General features: G+C 40.8%; 1 protein-coding gene across 2 annotated transcripts in view; it reads right to left on the bottom strand.

The window, feature by feature from the left end:
• LOC128331607 (uncharacterized) overlaps positions 1–17,469 on the bottom strand; it is a 55,651-nt gene that overhangs the window by 5,466 nt on the left and 32,716 nt on the right. The window lies entirely within an intron of this gene.

The raw sequence follows: 17,469 nt of genomic DNA, 5'->3' as shown, positions 1-17,469 counted from the left end.
AGCGAACTGAGCTCTCCCGGGCCCAGAGCAGGACGCGGAGCTGAAGCCCCGCCCCCTGCACGGGCCCCCTGACCAATCAGGTCAAGAGAAGCCTCGTGCTTCTCAAAGGGGGCCAGGCAAGAGCGCTGCGCTGCTCATTTGAGCAGCGAGCAGCGTAATTAAGTAAAGCAAGAAAGGTTCCCAATCTTCTTTGAAACATTGCAGGTTTTCATCCCTTATAAGTGTTGTAGGTTTTGCCATCTCTGCATATTCCAAAATTTTTATCAACCAGTCTTCTTTTGAAGGCATTTTATTGTCTTTCCATTTGTGCGCGTATACTATTCTAGCCGCCATGGTTGCATAAATTAAAAAAGGTAAGTTTCTTCTAGAGAACTCTCCTTGAGTTATTTCCAGCAAGAAGGATTCTGGACTCTTAGGAAATGTCATTTTAAAAATTTTCTTCAACTCATTATATATCATATCCCAAAAGGCCTTTGCCTTCCCACATGATCACCACATATGGAAGAAAGTTCCTTCAGATTGTCCACATTTCCAACATTTCTTTGAAACATTTTTATACATTAATGCTAATTTTTTGGGTGTCAGATACCACCTGTACATCATCTTATAACAATTTTCTTTTAAAGTATAACAGGCAGTAAACTTTAAATCAGTTTTCCATAATTTTTCCCAAGCTGCCATATCTATATTATGACCCACATCTTGAGCCCATTATATCATAGTCGTTTTAACCACTTCATCTCTTGTCTCCTCCAAAAGCAACAACTTATACATCTTAGAGACTAATTTTTCATCATTTTCACACAGCTCCTTCTCAAATCTCGACATCTGATCCTCAAATCCAACTTTAAGATCCTTGTAAATTTCGTTTAGCTGATGGTACTGTAACCAGTTACTAACCAAATTTTGGACTTCAGCTAGATTTTTAAATGTACAGCCCTTATCTCGAAAACATAACAAATCTCTATAGGTACCCCATTCAGACTGCATATTTATCTCTTTATGTGCCAAAGCTTCAATTGGGGATACCCATAATGGAGTTTTAGATTCCAGCCATGTTTTATATTTTACCCACACTCGCATTAGACTCCTTCTTATATAGTGATAAGAAAATCTTTATGCACTTTAGTTTTATCGTACCACATATATGAATGCCATCCAAACCTTCTATCAAATCCTTCCAAATCAAGTATTCTGGGATTTCTTAATGTTATCCAATCCTTTAAGCACGTCAAACAAACAGCATCAAAATACAACCTTAAATCCGGCAGGGTAAGACCTCCTCTTTCTTTAGCATCTGTTAAATTTTTAAATTTAATTCTTGGTCTTTTCCCTTGCCAAACAAATTTAGTTATGTCCTTTTGCCATTGCTTAAAACAAGTTAACGTGTTAATTATAGGAATAGTATGAAAAAGAAACAACATTTTAGGTAAAACATTCATCTTGACAACTGAAATTCTTCCCATTAGAGATAAGTTCATTCTAGTCCATCTTTGCAAATCAATTTTTACTGTATTCCATATTTTGACATAATTATTTGAAAACAACAAAGAATTTTTATTTGTCAGCCAGACACCCAAATATTTAATTTTCTTCTCTGCTTTCAATTCGCTTATTTCATAGAGTCTATCCTTAGATTTCTGGTCCATATTCTTTGTCAACACCTTCGTTTTAGTCTTATTTATATAAAACCCAGCCAATTGGCTGAATTGTTCTACTTTTTCCAAGAGCCTTCCGATCTTCTCTAATGGGTTTTCAAGAAAAAACACCACATCATCCGCAAAGGTGCTAAGTTTATACTCCTGCTTCCCTATTATCAAGCCTTGTATTTGATCATCTTCTCTGATATTTCTACAAAGGACTTCCAGAACTAATATAAAAAGTAGTGGGGAAAGTGGGCAACCTTGTCTGGTTCCTTTTTGTATTTTGCAGTTGTTTGATAGTTCCCCATTTATAATAATTTTAGCATATTGCTCTGAATATATTGTCTTAACTGCTCTGGAGAAATTCTTGCCAACTCCCATTGCATCCAGTAGCCTCCACATAAACTGCCAGGAAACATTGTCAAATGCTTTCTCTGCATCCGGAAAGATCATAGCTATTTAGTTTATCATTGTGTTTTTCATAATACTCCAATGCATTCAGGACTGTTCTCACATTGTCTCTTAATTGCCTTTTTGGCAAAAAGCCTGCTTGATCTTCATGAATAAAAGCTCTTAGTACAACCTTCATTCTCCTTACCAAAATGGCAGCAAAAAGTTTGTAATCATTATTTAACAGTGAGATTGGCCTGTAATTCTTAACTTGCGTTAAGTCTTGATCCGGTTTTGGAATTACTGCAATGTTGGCATACTTCCAAGACTCTGGCATATTTCCTCTTTGTAAAATATCATTCATTGTCCATTGCAAAGGCTGTAATAATTGATCTTTAAAGGATTTGTAGTATGAAGCTGGTAGGCTTTCAGACCCTGATGCTTTATTGCATTTGCTTGAGTTTATAACTTCCGTTATTTCCATTATTGATATTGGTGCATTCATATTTTCTATATGATCCTTGGAAAGTTGTGGGATATTTTGTGTCTTCAGAAATTTATCAATTTTTATATCTTCGAATTTGTTTCCTTTGTATAATTCAGAGTAGTAGGGGTGTGCAATTCAGATTTTCTGTGTTTTGATTTGTAACTGAATCGAAACAACCCTGATTCTATTTGGATCCGAATCTGACCCATCAGAATCACCTCAAATTCGATTCGGATCCGAATCGCGGCTCATCCAAATCGAATCTATTCGGGTTTTGGATCTGTCCTATTAATTTCCCCAGATTCCCAGCTTTCATTTAAAAAATAAAGCTAAGCTCTAGCCCTTATAGAAGTGGAGTTATGGCACAAAATGTGTGGTCACTATTTTTTAAGTGTTCAGCTTCTTCGCTGTATAATAACTTTCACTCAATGAATCCTTATGAGGATTCATTACACACCTTCATATCTTCTATTCATTTTGACTGTCTTTTAGACAGTGCCAATTGTCAACTGCCATGTGCCAACTACACCCCACTCCCACCCACAAGGCAGTGAGGTACTACTCAGTTTAAGTTAAGTGCCTAATGGTTAGAGGCTACCACCCAAATTGCAGAGGAATTGGACAAAGGGCTGATTTTTTGTGAATTGTTGAAGGTTTAGTGTCTTTGAGGCAGATTTGGGGCATAAAGTGGGATCTGGGGTGGAAGAGTGTGGTGAGGTGGTAGTGCCTAATGGGTGAAGGCTACCACCCAAATTATTATTATTATTATCACTATTTTACACAGTCAGACAGGTGTTATTGACTAGTTTGTTTTATCCAGACATCGAGTCCTTCCCAAGGACCTGGGATGCCAGAATTTTATTGTCAGTGTTGTTGCTGTTGTTATAGATATCGTCGCAGAATATAGGCTGTTCCCAGTAAAGTTGCTTTTTGTCATTGGCTGATGGTGATTTCTGTGGCCCCTATGGTGTTGAGGTGCTCTTCAAGTTGTTTTGGAATTGCACCTAGGGCACCAATTACTACTGGGATTATTTTGGTCTTCTTCTGCCACAGCCTTTCAATTTCACTTTGTAGGTCTATGTATTTTGTTATTTTTTTCCTGTTTCTTCCCCCCCCCCCCCCATTCTGCTATCATCTGCTATTGCTATGTCGATTATTTTGACTTGGTTTTCTCTCTTCTCGATTACAGTTATATCTGGTGTATTGTGTGGCAGATGTTTGTCTGTTTGTAGTCGGAAGTCCCATAATATTTTTACATCTTCATTTTCAACAACTTTTTCAGTTTTATGGTCCCACCAATTTTTGGCTACAGGTAGCTTGTATTTTTGCAGAAGTTCCAGTGTATCATCCCTGCTACCTTGTCATGCCTTTGTTTGTAGTCAGGCTGTGCGATCTTTTTACAACAGCTGATTAGGTGATCCACGGTTTCATCTGCTTCTTTACAAAGGCAGCGCTTGCTGTTTGTGGTTGATTTTTCGACTTTTGCTCTTATTGCATTTGTTCTTAGTGCCTGTTCTTGTGCAGCCAGTATTAAACCCTCTGTTTCTTTCTTCAAGTTGCCATTCTTAAGCCATTGCCAGGTCTTGCTGATGTCTGATTTTCCACTTATATTGTGCAAATATTGACCGTGCAGTGGCTTATTTTTCCATTTTTTCTGCTCGGTTCTTGACTTGTTCTTTCTTGTAGGCCTGCTTTGTTTCATTGGTGTTGAATAGTTTTGCATTACTGACCATTTGAAGTGCATGTTCTTCACTGTCCTTGATATATTCTTCAAGGCCTCTTTTCTCCTCCTCTACTGTTTGATGGACTTGCAGGATTCCTCTTCCACCTGAGCTGTGAGGGAGGTATAGCCTATCGACATCACTGCGGGGGTGCGGAGCATGATGGATGGTCATGACTTTCCTGGTCTTACGATCTAGCGTCTCTAGCTCTGCCTGGGTCCTATTATTCTATTATATCAGACTATTATTCCTGCAGTGTATCTGATAACAGGTATAGCCCAGGTGTTTATGGCTTGTATGGTGTTCCCGCCATTGAGTTTGGACTTGAGGATTTTTCTAACTCTCCTGATGTATTCACTTCCTATTTTTCTTTTAACTTCAGTGTGTGCGATGTTATCAGCCTGGAGAATGCCCAAGTATTTGTAATGTTCTTTCTCTTCCAGGTTCTTGATGTTGCTTCCATTGGGCAGTTCTATTCCTTCTGTTTTTCTTATTTTCCCTCTGTTCATTGTTAATGCAGCACACTTGTCTAGTCCAAACTCCATTGCTATATCGCTAATGAATATACAGACAGTGTTTAGCAGTTATTTGATTTCTGACTGGGACTTTCCATACAACTTCAGATCGTCCATGTACAGCAGATGGTTGATTTTACTTGATGTTTTAGATGTTTGGTATCCAAGGCCTGTTTTATTTAGTATTTGTGAAAGTGGGGTCATGGCGATTACAAACAACAGAGGGGACAGTGAGTCCCCTTGGAAAATGCCTCTTCTAATGCTAACCTGTCCAAGTGTCTCGCCATTAATTGTTAACTGTGTACTCCACATGCTCATTGCTTTTTTAATCAATATCTGAATGTTTTTGCTGACACCAGTTGTTTCTAAACATTTTAGTATCCATGTGTGAGGCAATGAATCAAATGCTTTCTTGTAGTCAATCCATACAACACTTAGATTTGTTTTTCTTCTCTTGCAGTTTTCTAAAATCATTTTGTCAATCAGCAGCTGGTCTTTTGTGCCTCTGGTGTTCGGGCAATTTCCTTTCTGTTCAACTGGAAGCTGTTTGTTAGTTAATAAGTGTTGCATCACTTCATCTGCTATTATTCCAGTTAATAATTTGAACATGGTTGGCAGACAGGTTATCGGTCTATAATTACTTGGAATTGCACCTTTTGCTGGGTCTTTCATGATGAGATGAGTTTTCCCAGTTGTTAGCCATTGTTCAATATCACCTCCTTGCAAAATGTGATTGAACTGTTTGGATAGTTGTTTATGAAGGCTTGTTAGGAGTTTAAGCCAAAAGCCATGCAGTTCATCGTCGCCTGGAGCAGTCCAATTTTTAATTTTCTTTGCTCTTTCACTTATTAATTCTTGTGTTATTATTAGATCTTGCATTTGTTGGTTACATTTTTTGACGTCTTTCATCCAGCCTGCTTTTTTATTATAATCTATTGGATTGTCCCATAATTTCCCCCAGAATTGCACTGTTTCTTCTTTATTTGGTGTTTCTATGTTTCTTGCAGTTTCTCCTTATATGCTTTGGTAGAAACGTCTCTGATTCGACTGGAATTGGAGATTCTGCCTGTGTTGTGTAATTCTGGCTTCGTATCTGCTAATCTTCTTTGACACTGCTGTTATTTGCTGCTTTATTATTTCCAGGGCTTCTCTAATTTTTCTTGAATCTAGGTGGTATTTTTGGATCAGATATTGTTTGGTGTTTTCATTCTCCAGCTTCTTGTCTTTCATATCTTTCAATTTACTAGCATCTGATCTAAGCCTGGAGATTTTATTTTCTAATCTAATCTTCCATTTAGGTGATGTACTACTTTCTTTTTTGACAGGTCCACTGATGTTATATCTGATCTCTTGTGTTGTTATTGTTGCTGCACTGTACATTAGTTGGTTTGTTTCTTGCAAATTCTTGGTTGTTTTTTCTGCAAGTGCAGCATTGACATCTATTAATACCTGAGCAAGTTGTTTTTTGGCAACTGTTTTTAAAGCTGGAAGTCGAACCCTGGTGGTTGTTTGGTTCATGTGCTCAGTTATTTTTTGCTTTAGTTCTTGTTGCTTTTCTGTTAAATGGCATTTGGGTTTTTGAGGTGAAGGCAAAGGGGAGGTTGCCTGGTTTTGATTTTGAAACAGTTCAGCAACAGTGGTATCCTCTATTTGCAACACCTCCTCCACCTGCGTCTGAGCAACTGCTTCAGTTGGTGGTAATTCTTCTTCCATCTCTTGAGCCTGTGTTGTTCTTTGCAGTTCTTCCAGCTCAACTCCTGTGAATATTTTATTTCTTATTATGAATCTTCTCTGGTCTGCTAGCCTTTGTTGTGTTATTTCTGTATCTGGATGCTTCTCTTTCCAAATTTGGTACATTCTTTTTAAATAACCTCTTCTAGTTGGACTAGACTTGTAATAGCAGATCATTATTTCCTTGTTGGCATTTTTCGTATATTTTTTTCGGTTAAGCGACATTTCTTCCAGTATCTTTGCTGTCTTCAGCCCTGGTTGCTCAACTGAAGATCCTGAGTCCTGTTGCCCACTTGCCACCAGATGTCCAGGGACTCCAGCACCTGGCACGGTCCTTGCTGACCCGGGCAACGACTGATCCGGTATAGATTTATTAAAGTTATGCCTCACCATATTGTTGATGGGAGAGGCACTCTTTGGCTCCTCTGGTGAGAAATTCTCTGGTGAGAATTTTGGCGTAAATACAAAAAGACTTTAACTCCAGAGCAACCAGTGACTTCAACACATAATTCCAGCCAGTAAAAATGGATTACAAAATAGTCTCATGGAATGTCAATGGTTTAAATAATAAAACCAAAAGGGCCATCTGGTCTAGTAGTTTTTCCTTATCATCTCTTAATGATCCCAGGTCATGCCTCAAACTTTCTACCCTTCTTTTAAATTCTTTATTGTCATCAGCTAATTTTTTCACTGTCTCCTCAATATTTGATGTTCTCTTATTCAGTGTTTGTATGTCCTGACTTACCTGTTGTAAGGTCCCAGAGTTAGCTTCTAGTAGCTGTTTCATAGCAACTAATGTCTCATTCAGCTCTGAGGACATTTTCCCTTCCCCCAAGCCTGGGTTTGGAACAGAAAGCATTCTGGATTGTGTTGGATTCTGTTGTTTACCTTTTTGCATTATTTTCCACTCTTCTTCACATAAAGCAGTATGTAAATAGTCAAACCCAGAAACACAACTCTTAGGGCAAAATTCAGTCTCCTTGTTATCCAAAAATGTACAGGCCTTCAATTGTTTCCAAATACTCAGCTCCAGACCGCAGCCCTTCTGTCTTATCACCACAAATTTATTTTCCCACGGTTCACTGGTCCACCTTCTTCATCTAATTGGTGCAGTTTCTGATATATTCAACAGCAAATAGCACTTGCTTCTTAAGTTTTACTCTCTCTGAATAATTCACAGAATAGCCCTAACTACTTTACTTTCTAAGTTTTGGAATTTTTAAGGATCAGTTCAATACTTGAACTGCATCATTTAATACACAGATTCAGTTTCCAACCTTAATTTATGGTTGACAGACTCACACGGACCTCTCAGCCACAGCTTGACAGCAGCCCAATCGTTACAGCAACAGCAGGTAAAATTCCAGCAATTTATCACTGATCACGCTTCGGGGTAAGCTTCTTGATCTATAACCATTAATCATAATCCAAACCAAAAGAAATTGGATGCCAGAGAAGCTTCTGTCCTTGGATTTCCAAAGGAGGAGTATAGCTTGATGGATCCCAGCCCCCACCACTCGACTTAAATCAAAGCTGTACTTTCCAGCACAACTTGAGATAAGGAGCAGGCTCCAGGGGATGCAGTGGGCAATCTCAGTCCAAACCCTTTAATCCTGGTGGTGGGGTTGAGAAGACTCAAAATCCCTCAAAACAACTCCTCCTTGGTCTCCCCAATCGGGAAGCATGCAGCCTCTTCAGCCGTCCAACCGGAAGTCCTGTCTTGAAGTTCTGAATGGCCTGTCTTCCAAACACATTGGCACTGTCAGCAGAAGGGGGAAGCCTCATTACATCAGCAGCTGCCCTCTGATTGGCCAAGGAGAAACAGGAGGTGGATCCAGCCCTGCTGAAGTTGCTGCATAGACTGACCATGCTTCTCAGAGCAACAGCTTCATGGCAGGAGCCACAACTCTCTATTATAGCCACGGTTGCTATGCCCTGATAGCTGGGTAGAAAAGGTGAGTGGGTTCACAGAACTATGAAGGAGGACTCTCTTCTCCTCCTACCTTGGTTTTGAGCAAGGCACAGAATCCTGATTACCCAAGTTTGAGGAAACTGGGTGGAGGGATTTTTGTGATTCCACACAAGCATTAAAATGTGGGTAGCCAAAAAGCAGAGTAGTCAAAAGCAGGGTATCCTGCTTTTGATGATTGAGTGAAACTGCCTTATTTATGATATTGAATGTCAGCAATTCAATTACATGGCAGGGGTAAAGGGATGCACTTGAGAGAAAACATTGGGGTATAGGCTAAATGTGCTCCCTGCCCCTGGAGATACCAGCTATTAAAAGTTCAAGTCTGCTCCTTTCTACATACCATTGTCCTGACTTGTTGAGTAGTTTGTTTGCAACATAATGAGGCTGTTCTCATGTGCAGCCAAGACAAGGCTAACGAAGCAAAACCTGGTTTTGGCTGTTCGTAAGAACAAGTAGCAGCCATGCGGCTGCTTGCCACTCAACAGTGGCAAACCCACCAAAGAGGCCTACCCATTACTCAAAGTTAACCCAGGCTAAACAACTATGTGGTACCCACACAGGAACATGCTTCCAACCAGCGCAGGGGGGGATCCCTAAAATGCACCACACACTCACATGGTGCATTATGGGATTTCCAGGGGCCAAACAATGTGTCCCGGACCCTGTCCCTCCGTGCTGCTGGGGAAAGCTGGTGACTGTCTAGGAGCACTATCCATGTACCCACCAAGAACTGATGGATCATCTGTAAGGAAGGTAAGTATGAGCAGCCTCCCCTACTGCCCGCCCAGTAGCCCTCTCATGTATTGTGAGAAAGGGCTCAGCATCTTCCTTTGAATACTGAATGATCAGAATGGTAATGTTCTGAATACAAAGTTAGAGCAGGAAAAACATACAAAGAAGTACAGAAAAATACATTTCCTAAAGATTGTATTTGTCACACAGACATATTAAACCAGATCTTGTCAGTTCAAATTGTTGTAATCCCTAATTACTGTTTTATATATAACTGAAAAACATAATATACTGAAACAGACAAATCTGAGATGAAGGAGATGTGCTCAATAGGACAGAAAACCTGCAATGACAGAGGGAGCAAGCTAATAACTGGATCCTATTAATTCAGAGTGAGAAATGAAAAAGAGGCAAAAGTCCATTCAGAAGAAATCTGATGGCAATTAAAAATGTTGTATGACTCTACTGTAAGCTAAATAAATTTTTGTGCTCTTGGTTAATTTAGCGGCACTTAGCGTATTGATCTATAACTTTTCTATTAAAGAGGGAGTAATTTATTATATTAAAGGAATATTTCACATTATTCATCTGGAGACACTTGACATTTTAAGCAGTTCTTTCTTTTCACAACAGTCCCAGCATTCTGCGTAAAGTGTTGTATGTTCCAAGAAATCACTCAGTATCACAATCAGCAAAAGACATGCTATAGTGAAAACCTCTTATTGACACCACCTAGTTGCAGAAAGACAGTGAGGAGCCCCAATTAGATTCATTGGGCAGCCTCATTGTAATGTGGCAAGTATGGTTGTTGTGAACCACCAGTCCTGGAGTGCAAAAGCCTGACTTCCAGTGTTGGGGATGTTATGTTGACATTGGGAGCCAGCATATTCTACCCACCAACCCCATGGTTCCAGACTCAGCATCTGTAACTTACTTCAAATCTAGGTTACAAATGTTGGGTCCAGAATGTCAAATAGGATAGAATATGCCAACACTGGCAGATTCAGAAGACACATCCAATGTCAGCATAGCCTTCCTGACAGAAGTCAGGATCTCACATATGCTCTGGGAACCAGCCATTTATGGAAGCTGTGCTTGCTGAATTACATGTGAAGCCACTCAGGGTGGGTTCAAATGACCAGAAGCAAGTGAGGTTGGTGAGAACCACAGTTCCTGGTGAATGTGTGCTACTGGTGCAAGCTGATACTTCCAACTCCTTCATGTTGTGTGGACCCACCAATGTCAGGTTCCCCAACTGCACTTCCCCTTGGGAACCCAATATCTGTAACCAACTTCAAGTTGTGTTACAGACATTGGGTTTCTGGAAAAATGTGTAGCTGGGGAACTTGACATTGGCAGATTTGCATGACACAAAAGGGGTGGAAGTATCAGCTCACGCCAGGAGTGCTCTCTCACCGGGAACCAGTGGTTCACACCAAGCTTACTTGCACTGGTTGCCTGAAACCACCTTAAGTTTGTCATGATTAAGCACTACTGAAATAAATTAGATGTTTGTCATGAACAACTTTAGTCCCCTCAGTTTCAATGGGTCTTAATCATTATTATCTCAGTCTGGATTCTCCCCTGTATGTGGTGAGCAATGCTGTTCATGAGATGTACTGATCTGAGTTTTACATATCAGATTTCAGATGTATCTCTTGAGTGTGAGACAGGGACTCTGATTAGAATCAGTTTAAATGGATTAATTTTGTTATTAATTTTATTAAATTCTTGTTTACAATTAATATTTTATTGGCTTCAGTGAAATACCCAGGCACTCTTCTGATGCCTGTCTCTGATGTAGGGATGTGCACAAATCATTTCAGCCAGCTGCGGGGGCTGGGGTGGGGGGAGAGCTGTAGCTTTAAAAATGAGGCCCGCAGGTCCTTACCTGCTCTGCTGCCACCCTGCTGCTGTTCCGGTCATGGCACTGTCCTTCCCAAAAGGCCACATGTGACTGCATCATGGTGGCAGCATGCACATGGTCACCGTGCATGTCTGGTGGCCATGTGCGTGCTGCCGCTATGCACCCATATGCTGCGTGCTGCCTTTTGGAAGGACGGTGCCATGACCGGAACAGTGGTGGGGCTGCGAAAGAGCAGGTAAGGATCTGCGGGCCTCATTCTTAAAGCTACTGCTCGCCCCCTACCAAAATGTTTTGGATGCAGCCACTCGAATCTTTTTGGTGCCCCACTAATGAGGCACCAAAACAATTTGTGCACATCCCTGCGCTGATTATTTTCACTCAAATAGCATCAAGCATTATATTTGTACATTAATTAATCAAACCTGCCATATTTCAGAAAGATTGAACAATGGTTTCCTGCTTTAGAGACAATTAAACAAGGCACACATCTTAAAAGATTGTCATTTCTTTTGGTGGGGGCATATGGCAACTTTTCTCCTGAGTCTATTTGTTTTGTTTGTTTTTCATCTTACTGGCATTTTTTTTCAGACATTCTGTGGCACCTCTAAAAATATCAGGCATTCCAAATTGCATTCAAATAGGATGCATCACAAAAGGACTTCATTTTATTAGCAATTTTTAAATCACATCAGTTTCATTACTCACACACTATCCCACTCCCTGCAGCCTTTCCATAGAAAGTGTACACACTGCTCCAAAGCTTCCAAAGAGCCCCTATTGTGATAAAAAGGAACAATTTTTTTAAAAAGAAAGAAAGAAAAACAATTTGATTTCCCTTTTGGAGGCCATTCATTTCAATCCTCATTTGTTTTCATTTCAGAAATGAATACAGTCATGGGACTCATTGGTTGACATTCTGTCTGACATTCTGTCTAACATTCTGTCCAACCGCCGAGAGACGTAAGTTTTGGGCAGTATAGAAATATGTTAATAAATATAAATAAATAAATAACAAAGTGAGGATGCAGCAGGAGGCTGTGCTTAATGTAGTTAGAGGCTTCCTCACTTCTGCAATGTGCAGTGATTTTCACTGATTTTCCCTGCCTCTGGAAGTGTTCTGTGCCTTCCAAAAGTATTTCCCTGAGGGTTGCATGACATTCAGGAACATATTTTAGAGGGCACAGAGCACTTCCCAGGGCAAAGAAGATCAGTGAAAATCACCCTACTGCCTACATGCATGCACAGTGGAAGTGTAGAAGCCTCCTCTCCTGTTGCATCCTTGCCTTTTTAATCAGAATGTCAATAATTTATTTTAAATTTGATTTATTTTTTAAATGAATACATGCCATCAATCCCATATCCAGATCCACCTTCTTTCATTGTAACATTTCATAAGTGAAATATTTCACCTACATGATTGGCTGCCAAAGGTGGAGGAAGCAGGGATATTGTCATGTGATATTGTCATGTCGTGCACTTCCTGTATGGAAGAGAATGTTTGCAGTGCTGTGATTAGCTTTATATCTAATATTTATTTATTTATTTATTTATTTATTTATTTGACATATTTCTATACCACCAAAACTTGCATTCCTATTAAACATTTAAACTTTAAAATCATTAACATTAAAATTATATAAAAGCCTATCATTAAAAGTATTAAAAATTATAAATCTAATCAAAAGCTTGGGTGAACAAATATGTCTTCAGTGCCTTTTTTAAAATTGCCAGAGATGGGGAGGCCTCTTATTTTAGAGGCTGGAGGTGTGTTTTATAGAGGTTTTTGGGTGAGACAGAGGGGATTTTGGATTGGCCAATTAGGGCTCCTTTTTAGTATTTAAAAAGATTAGTCTTGGCATTCAAATAGTCTTTGCATTCAGATCACGAGGCAAAATTATGTTGTTTCATTAGGATATTTGTTTTTACCTCAACATTCAACAATTAATTTAATAAACAGAGTTCTGAATACTAAACAAATAAATATTGTATAAAATGGCAGTTTCTCGGTGTAACTGGGTGTGACTACTGTCAGCCTATGTGTGTGCTAATACAATGTAATTTATATTATTGCTCTTCAATAACTTTGTGACAAATATCTTTAATTCTAAAATGTTTACTCTGGCATTATACAATATTATTTTTCCTCTGATGTAGTCCTAAATTAAGTTTAACTCTCATCCAGATTTTGGGGTGGATTTCCACCCCGCCCCCCAGCTGCATAAAGGTGCGTAAAGCAAACCACTACACTCCCAGCTATGCTTTTGTTGTCAAACTCTTACCTGCACTCTGGCATGATATATCCATATGTATGGCCCCTCACTAGCTATGATATTTATTGTATTAATAAAAATATGACACTGGATAGAAAACCACCCCAAAATGAATCAATTCCTTATATTAGGGTGGTTTCTATCCCATTTCCATTCTAAACCATTTGGGTTAGGAGAAAAAACTCCATTTGGGTTAGGAGAAAAAACTGTGTTTTACCTTGTAAGCGAAATTGTCCTTGAGAAATGATAGTATCAGAAATATAGTCTGAGGCACTGCATAGTTCTGTGCTCCTGAGTTAGGGCAGATTAAATTTACCCCTCCCACAATGTCAGACCCAGTGCCTGGAACAAGAAAATCCTTCAGAAGCATGGGATTTTAGCCAGCAACATGTCAGCTTCAGTAAGCCTGGCATCAGAGGATCAACCATCTACAGTACTTCTCTGGTCATTTCTCACTTTTCCTAGTGAGAAAATATACCATAACCTGGCCTAAAGCAGTCATCCCTGGCCCAATGCAGATATCATGCATGAACACATGGTGTAACATGTGAAACAATCAGAGACACTGTTATTCCTCACCTGATGCCTAACTACCCAGAAAGAGGGATGCAATGCTGGGATGCAGAAACATACTACCTACTGCCAGGAGATGTTTACCTTGAGAAGCATGCTGGAGGTCTGTAACAAAGACAAGTAGGTCTACATACTGCGCAGCAAGATGTAAAGCCATGGAGCAATACTTGAGGGCCACTTCAGATGAATCACACCTCTATTTGCACTCCAAAAGCCTATTGAAGCATGTGATGAGGGGCAGTTGAAGAGCACTCATCTCACATGATTAAAGGGTGCTCCAAGAGTGCATTGGCACATCCACCGGGGATGTCAGGGCAGGTGCATTCACAGCCCTGAAGTTATCTCCTGTGTAGGGCTGTGTTCCTCTGAACCTGCCTCAGAGGATTGTGGTGGGGGATAACTCTCCCCACCATGTATAGCTGGCAGAGGCTCCCCTGAGCAAGGAGTTGCCATGTGTAAGAACTATGTCACAACAAGCCAAACATACCCCCAGAGATGCAACCACATTCACAAAGGGAACCATTGTCATCTGTGTTGGGCTTGGATGGACAGAAGACATTGGTACTGTGTATACCCAAGAAGCCTATGCCCAAGGACAGCTGACAAGAAACTAAGCAAAATATGTAATTATTGTGGGAAACTGGCCTGTAACCAGCTCCCAGACCTGTGGTGATTGACTTTAGTTCAGTCACATTTCAGCCGCTTCCAGCTGAAATGCTGAGAACTGTGATGTCCCTTTTACTGTATAAGTATGCCTCCTTATTAGTGTGGAGTTTGAAATGTTCATTTTTCTTAGCTAAGCTCACACATTCTCATTGAGTAGAGATATGCAAATCAATTCAAATTTGAATCAATTTCACTCAAATCTGGCCAATTCAAACAATGCACATGCGAACTGAATCACCCCTTAAAAGGGTAATTCAATTTGAATATGAATCAGGTCTATTTGAATCAATTCAAAGACAGTTTAGGGATATTCTGGCACCTTTAAAAAACCATTCAGGTGTCCCGATTGGTCAAATAAGGCACCAAAATAGATTGATTTGATTCGAATTGGAATCGAAGGCCTATCTCAGGCCAACTTGATTTGAAATTGAATTGAATCAGCCACATTTGATTCAAATTCAAATCAAATCTGAAAATTCAATTCATGCACATCCTATCTGTGAATCGTGCAGTCACATGGGGCACCATGCTTGGGATGTGGGGTCACCACTGCACTCTCCTGAAGAGAAATGATAAATCATATGACCTGGAAAAGTTGGGCAAATTCAATGAAACCAATGGGACTATGTGGGAGTAGGAAGTCCTACTCATGTGTAAATATCATGACTCTGAAAGATGGGTTACTATATGGGCAAAAACTAAAATGATCAGCTATATTATGCTAGTGTTTTCTAAAATGTAACTTGATTTACCTAATCTTTGATTGGACTCATTAAAGGTGAAAAGCAAAATAAACTTGAGTGGGGAAAGCGTCTTCACTAATTTGGCAGCCTGAGTAGAGGTTCTGATCTATAAAATCAAGTACAATGTGAACCATTTTATTTATTTGGACAGTATGAAAAAGATCTACAGTGGCTGGAAGTTCATAAAGTCTTTTCAGCCATTCCAGACCAAGGGGAAAACAAGACATTCTGGTATACACATGGCCGCCTAATAAAAACAGCTGGTGCATGTCTAGTTTCCACAAAAATGTCTCTGATACAGGTAGTTCCTTCTAGGGATGTGCACGGAACCAGCTGGCACAGTTTGGTTCAAGTCCGGACTGGTTCAGTCTGGCACCACCCTCGAACCCCCCCCCCATTTGGTTCCGTTAGGGGGTTAACAAACTTCATATACACACACACACACACACACACACACACACACACACACACACACACTTTGCCTTACTCCCCTTTGGGGAGTTCCTGGTGGGGGGTGTCCGTGGAGGTTTCTCCACCCCCTGCCAGATGCCCTCATGCCCCCCCCTCTGGCTGGTTCAGACAGTTTTAAGCCCTCTCCTGGCAGTGAGGCAGCCATTTTGGAGGCCGTGCACCTGCGCACTTGGCCTCTGCATGGCCTGGGCCACACAGAGGCCAAGTGCTCAAGCATACGGCCTCTAAAATGGCCACCTGGCCACCGGGAGAAGGCCAAAAACTGGCCAAAGTGTGGTTGGAGGGGGGCATGAGGACAGCTGTTGGGGGGGACCTCCATGGACACACACCCTGCCACCTCCAGGAATTCCCCAGGGGGAAGTAAGATAATTTTTTTTAATTTGTACTAAAAGAAGTTCGCGAACCCCACCCAATTTGGGGTTTTCGGTCTGGGGTCAGACCGAACAGGGGGTGGTTCGGTTCAACCCCAAGCTGTCAAACCAAACCGGCTCGATGTTGAACTGGCTTGATGTCAAGCTGGTTTGCACACCCCTAGTTCCTTCTTTCCCTTCTACTGTCTACTAGAACTTATCTCATGTTATGCCATCATAGTTTCAACTTCAGCTCAGCATCCCTCCAGTGGTTGTTTGTTTTAAGCTCAAAACAAAACACATATGGCCGAAACTTTTCATTGCAACAGTGTTTGCCCCAGTTTCAATGGAACAAAACTCTAACCTTTTTGAATGTTTTGGCCATAGAGAAGAGTTGGGAAACTCAAAACACCCCATTGTTTCCCATGGGTAGCTCATAGGGACTCCAAAGTGGGATGGATCATAGGGCATGAGGGGTGCTACCTACCACCCAACCAACAAAAAAAAGGGCAACTGGGTGATATTTAACACATCTTTAACCTTTCCCCCCAACCCCCATAGAATCCTAGGTTCTGAGCTTTCCCATTGTTCCCTATGGCTGGAACAAGCTTCACTCACAGTGTGCACACAAGTTTTGCATTGCAATTTGCAGTGCATTTTGCAACCCTGTCTGGAAAAATACTGAAGCGGCACACAGTAAAAGGGAAGCTGTCCCTCCCAACACAGAACACACATTGCAAACACAGAGCAAAAATAGCCAAAAAAGAATGTCTGCGCCAGATTGCAGAGCAGACCAGAGCAGTGAGTGAAGCACAGGTTAATCTCAAGACCAGACATGGAGCTCATCAAAGCAATCACTAAGAAATATCATACACATAGAGAGCTGCCACCATCTATTTCTCCCTGTCTCACAACCAGAATAAACTACAACTCAAGGAAGACAGGCACCCAACTTCTGCCTTTTTCAATCTGAGATCCAGCAAAACCAGATAGTTATAGCAGCAATAGCACGGCATATTATATTCAGTGCTGAGAAAACCACAAATCCAAATCTTCCTTCCATCCTGCCTGCCACAGAGAGACAGGAAGACAGAGCAGCCATGGCCTGGACAGCTCAGCTCCAAGCTCAGCTGTCTGAAGACTCTGAACAGGATGGAAGGAGCAGGAAGAAATGTGAGCAGCACTCTAAGATATTCCCCCTGGGAGATGAGGCCACTCTGGGAAGAGCATCTTCATGCTTGTGTACATGCAGGCAGAAGATTCCAGGTTCCCTCCCTGGCATCTCCAGATATAGGGCTGAGGGAGAGACTCTTTCCTGTAACCTGGAAGAACTCTTGA

This window comes from Hemicordylus capensis, chromosome 6, assembly GCF_027244095.1.
Source record: "Hemicordylus capensis ecotype Gifberg chromosome 6, rHemCap1.1.pri, whole genome shotgun sequence".
Lineage (NCBI taxonomy): Eukaryota > Metazoa > Chordata > Lepidosauria > Squamata > Cordylidae > Hemicordylus > Hemicordylus capensis.
This window is presented reverse-complemented; position numbering and strand designations above follow the sequence as displayed.